This window comes from Pongo pygmaeus, chromosome X (genome assembly GCF_028885625.2).
Source record: "Pongo pygmaeus isolate AG05252 chromosome X, NHGRI_mPonPyg2-v2.0_pri, whole genome shotgun sequence".
Taxonomy (NCBI): Eukaryota; Metazoa; Chordata; class Mammalia; order Primates; family Hominidae; genus Pongo; species Pongo pygmaeus.
Window position 1 is genome coordinate 5,795,129 of NC_072396.2, and position 5,997 is coordinate 5,801,125.

The 5,997-nt window shown below is 37.1% G+C and overlaps 1 non-coding gene across 1 annotated transcript; it reads left to right on the forward strand.

Moving 5' to 3' along the window:
* Positions 1 to 1,785: 1,785 nt before the first annotated feature.
* On the forward strand, positions 1,786 to 1,915 carry LOC129025551 (small nucleolar RNA SNORA20). Its single transcript, XR_008497299.1, has one exon. It is a non-coding gene; the product is annotated as a small nucleolar RNA SNORA20 (small nucleolar RNA).
* The last annotated feature ends 4,082 nt before the right edge of the window (positions 1,916 to 5,997 follow it).

The following is a 5,997-nucleotide window of genomic DNA, read 5'->3' on the forward strand; positions in this document are numbered from 1 at the left end:
GCATGTGTGTGTGCATATGAAAGCATGCATGTATATGTGTGTGCCTATAAAATACAGCTAACAACTGAGAAAGAACAATTTGAGGGCTGGGCATGGTGGTTCATGCCTACAATCCCAGCACTTTGGGAAGCTGAGGTGGGAGGATCGCTTGAGGTCAGGAGTTTGAGAGAAACCTATGCAACATAGCAAGACTCTATCTCTACAAAAAAGTTTTTTAAAGAAATTAGGGACACATGGTTGTGCACGCCTGTAGTCCCAGCTTCTTGGGCTGTTGAGACAGGAAGATTGCTTGAGCCCAGGAGTTGGAAGCTGCAGTGAACTATGATTGCACCACTGCAGTCCAGCCTGGGTGGCAGAGTGAGATCCCATATAAAAAATAAATAAATTAATTAATTAATTAATGAGAAAACTAAGATTCTATATTGTGTGGCATTGGAAAAATTAAATATGGCAAAAGTATGAAGTAGTCACGTTTAAGAAAATCCTCCATCTTTAACATAATTGTAAATCCCACGTATGTGCTATCAGATTCCCTACAGATTTCCCTGTGGAACTTACAGAACATATTCTCTCACATAATAAAGACCAGTGCCTTCTAAGGCACGGTGTAGATTTTGTTGCATTACTTAAAATGATAAAATCTACATGTCGCTGGATTTACAACTTGAGGCCAAACACTATCCAATTTCTATTAAGCAGACACATCCTTGTAAGATTTGAAAACCTCTGGGAAAACAATTGCATTTGAAATTCTTGCTTCTGCTGGCTGGCATGGTTAGGAGTGAGTTCAGTTTTTCTGCAACAATTATAGTGCATATTTTTACAATTGCCTTGTTTGTAGCTATTGAGTGGTAGAACAGGGAGTGGAGTGTGGCATACATTTGAATCTGCCTATGGTTTGAGTGTTTGTGTCCCACTAGATTTGTATATTGGAACCTAATCTTCAAGGTATTAGGAGGTGGGAAATGTGGGGGGTAATGACGTCATGAGGGTGAAGCCCTTGTGAATGGGATTAGTGCCTTATTTAAAAACACCCCCTAGAGCTCCCTTGTCCCTTCCACCGTGGGAGGACACAATGGGAAGGCACCATCTATGAACTAGGAAGTGGGTCCTCACCAGACACTGAATTTGCCACGCCTTAATCTTCAACTTCTGGCCCTCAGAACTGTGAGCAATAAATGTCTGTTGTTTATAAACCATTCAGTTTATGATGTTTTTGTTATTGCAGCCTGAAGGGACTGAGACATATGGGGTCCACCTATGTTAACTAGAGGACATACCTCTCAGAATTCCAGCTTTTTAAAATCATAGCAAACGAAAAAATATCCATAAATTTTAGTGATTCTAGAAGCTTTTCTGGGAATCTTACCTAGAAAGTCAGCATAAAGCCTGCTCCTTCATTTGTCCCACTAAATTTATACACCATTACAATCGCTTTAGGATTAGAGTGGATCTATTGTCTTTAGCTGAAACAGGAACAGAAAACAGTCTTCTGAAGGTGAATGCAGAGATCAGAACTTGTCCAAAAGTGTGCCAAGGGTTCCAGAAATTGTAGTAATGAAAACAGTAAGGTGAATACAGAGGGATTAAATATTAATGGCTCAAATGGGAGTGATTAGAACTAGAACTAGGAAACATAAAAACATTTGTATGAGAGAAATGTGATTACCAAACAGCGGGGAAAAGAGAGATTATTTATCAAGTAGTGCTGGGATACTAGGAAAAAGCCCAATTTCACATCTCAAAAATTCACTTCTAGAGAGATATTAAAAAAAGTTCTTGTGCCTTCCCATTTATTTGCTGGTATAGTCTCACAATGATATGACCAGTTATACTTATGGGAAAAAATAATATTAGGCCATTGTAAATTGACATGAGTAACTATTTTCACCTCTTCTGCATGGACTATACATATCTTATATATATATATAACATATATTTATATATATAAAAATGTATTACATATATATTTATGTGTGTGTGTATATATATATATATATATATATATATATATATATTTTTTTTTTTTTTAAGAGACAGGGTCTGGCTCTGTTGCCCAGACTGGAGTTCAGTAGCAAAGTCATGGCTCACTGCAGCCTCTACCTCTTGGGCTCAAGTGAGCCTCCTGCCTCAGCCTCCTCAGTAGGTGGGACTACAGGCATGAGCCACTGTGCCCAGCCAAATGTTTCTTAAATAAAGAATAAAAATAAATATAAAGAAGTAAATAAAATGATTAAGTTTTTATATTAAAACTTGAAATGCTAGTCATTAACAGCTGATATTTGCAACAAAGATTTAGGCTTCCATGTGTCCCAGTTTGTTCAGAAATAATAGTGTATCCTTTCACTTTCAAATATGTTTCTTTTGGGTTATAAATAGTTTGACTAGCCTAGACATAAACATCAAAGGGTACATATCTGAAATACATTAAACACTTCAAAACTCTATTGTAAAAAGCCATAAAATAGTATTTGAGTTTCAATGCTACATTTCAAAGACAATAAAATATTTATGACCAACAAACAAAATACAATCAACCTCATTTGTAACTTGAAAAATAAAAACTAAACTGTAAAACCTTAACATTTTACACTTGTGAGATTGCAAATATTTAGAAATCTGACAATAGGTATGAAATCTCTCTTGAAGACAACAGAAACTCACATACTGTGAGTCAGTGTGTGTTTTGTTGTGATATCTTTGTGGAACAATTTGGTATTCATGATCTGAAAAGTAAAATATATCCTAAACCCATTCTTTTGCCTTCTGGCTATGTTCCCTAAAGAGACATGTAGAATTATGTTCTTATCAACATCGTTGATGATAGCCTTAAAATGGGTAGAACTCACCTTGTAACCACCTGAGAGGTTCTTCCTGCCCACTGCAGAAAGAAAGACCATGACTTTGTAGTAGAGAAAGAGTTTAATAGACACAAGCCTGGCCATGCCACGCGGGAGATGGAGTCCTGTGCAAATCATCTCATTCAAAGATCCTAGGTTAGGGTTTTTTCAAGGGCAGTTTGGGTGAATGGGTGGGGGTAGCCATGTAACAGGAGCCTGCTGCTGATTGGTTGGGGTGGAGATGAAATCATAGCGTATTGAAGCTGTCCTCCTGTCTGGCCAAATTACTTCTGGGTGGGGCCACAGAAGCGGGGTTGTTGGTCCATGTGGAGCCATGGGCGTCTGAAATGCAAAAATCCTGGAAAGATATCTCAAAAGGCCAATCTGTAATAGTGTTTTATTTGCAGGAGTAATTGCGGAAGTTGTGTATCTTACAACCTTTGGAATAATGGCTGACAATCTTTTATGTCTGCAGGACTCAAGCTCCTCTCCTCTCCCCGGGCTGATGGCCTCCCGTCAGCTTTACAAAAGTGGGTTGGGGCAAGGCTTATTATCATTTAAACTGTAGCCTAAGTGTCTTCCAAAGTTAATTTGGCCCAATAGCCCAGGAATAATTAAGGGAAAGGCAAGATGGGGATTGGGTTGGCTTAGCATACTGTTATAATTTTCTCACTGACAATAACTTGCGAAGGCAGGTTCAACACATCTGTTAATAGGTGGGACATTAACAGTAACTAAACTGTGTGTAAATGGGGTATCTATGGGGGAACCTAGGATATACCATCATCCTAAAAATAAGCTTGTGACATAGTGATGCAATAAAGAGAAATGAAGCATAACTACATCTATAAGTCTGCGTGTGTCTCATAGACAAAGCTTATGGAGAAAATCAAGTTCCACAAGAGGGTATGCAATGTGACCCCAATCATGTGCCGTTAAGACCACTAAAAAATTATACAATGAATATATGTCTGTGGAGCAAAATTGTGTACAAATTGAGAGAATGATAGGTACACAATTCCATGGTATGATATGTGTGCGCTGGATGGTTATTTCCTTGATCTTACAAATATTTGATAAAGCATTTTTAAAAATAAAGAAGATAGTATATTTTTTGTTAATTTCTATTTACGGCAAGGTAGAGAGATTACTGTTTACAGTAGTAATATGAAGTTTATTTCCAATAAAATATATAAGAAATAATTCTAATCTCAATGAGATTATTGTTCACTTGGATGTAGTATAGGGGTTTGTGTGTGTGTGTGTGTGTGTGTGTGTGTGTGTGTGTGTGTGATGTTTACTCTGGAAGCTTAAGGGTTTTCTTCTTTATTCCTGATTTAATGAAGTTTCACAAAATTATGCCCAACTGGTTGGATTTGCTTTTTTCTTTGAATTTTTTTTTAACTTGCACAGTTCCAATTGAGCACTCTTGGTAGAACACCTGTCTTTCCCCAGTTATGAGAAATGGTCAATTATTATTTCCTTTGATACAGCATATCATTTTTCCTTTATAATTTTCCCTAAAAAATGTGTTCAAAAATCTGGATATAAATACCATGTCTACTAAAATGTATGATATATTTTTTCACATAATATATATTATATATAAAGTATATATTTTATATAAATTATATACATATATATCAAATATATATAATATCTAATATATGTAAAGTATATATAATGTATAAAGTATATGAAGCTTCTAAAATGTGTACACACACACACACACACACAATGTGTATGTTTATATGTTTTGGGACAATTCCTCAGCTCAATTTGTGAGGTTATTAAATTTTTCTATTACTCAGTACAACCTATTCTATAGTACCCTTCTTGAGATTTTATTTCCACACAGTTAAAACACACACACACAAAATCAACAACAGAAGGAAGTGAATTCTCCCCTAGAGCCTCATGAAGTTCTGTGGACACCGTGGTGTTAGCCCAGTGAGGCCTATTTCTGGCTCCTATATCTGTAAAGAAATAAATTTGTGTTGTTTTAAACCATCAGGCTCGTGGCAACTTCTTACAGCAGCAATAAAACAACCTGACACAATTACCCGTGCTCACCTGTATAAAAAATAATATTGTATAGCACATTAAGGGAAAATGATAGGGATATTGATATAAATTTGCCAACAATAGCTACTTTTATAATAGAAAACATCAATAATAAAATAAAAGCAAAAAATTAAGAACAAAGTTAAATGCTGGATTCCTGTATGTCCAAATTAAAATCTACTGGAGGCTTCCCATGACAAACTGGATTTCATGTACGCAGCTTTTGTTACATCCAGTTTAACACTCTAAGTGGATATGCACCATAATGTATCAAGATTTTAAAAATTGTAATGGCTTCAAATTATAATCACGATCAATGGAGTTTCTTGGTATCACATATGCATTTAAAAAAAATCAGTGTGTATTTATGCAAGTATTTGAAGACTGTGCATTTGGTTATTATCCCTGAAGTCTCTCCCTCCTGGTGCCTTTGTTTTGTGTGCATTTCACGATTTTTTGGCATGATAGCCTATGATTTGTCTTTCAATTGTTTCTGTGGGATTGTGTCAAAGCCTATAGGAGCATATGAGTTTGCATCTGACACAGGGGCTGGGGACACAAAGTGTGAGGTCACTTTAAATTAATTTGGCCGGGCATGGTGGCTCATACCTGTAATCCCAGCACTTTGGGAGGCTGAGACAGGTGGATCACCTGGGGTCAGGGATTCGAGACCAGCCTGGACGACGGGGTGAAACCCCATCTCTACCAAAAATACAAAACTTAGCTGGGCATGGTGGCACATGCCTGTAGTCCCAGCTACTCGGGTGGCTGAGGCAGGAGAATTGCTTGAACCCAGGAGGTGGAGGTTGCAGTGAGCTGAGATCATGCCACTACACTCCACCCCGGGCAACAGAGTGAGGCCCTGTCTCAAAAAAAAAAATAATAAATAAAAATTAATTTATGTATAAAAATTCTAGGGCCACAGAGGAATTGTCTATTCAGGCTAAAAATGTACTGCCTGGTGGTTATGAGCTTTCAAGGGTAGATTATTTATCCCTTCTATTGAGAGCCAAGATTGCAGATAGGCAATTTTCTTTGCTATCTTTGTGAGAGGGCACATTTCTAATTCACCCTTCCCTGAAGTTGAAATGCT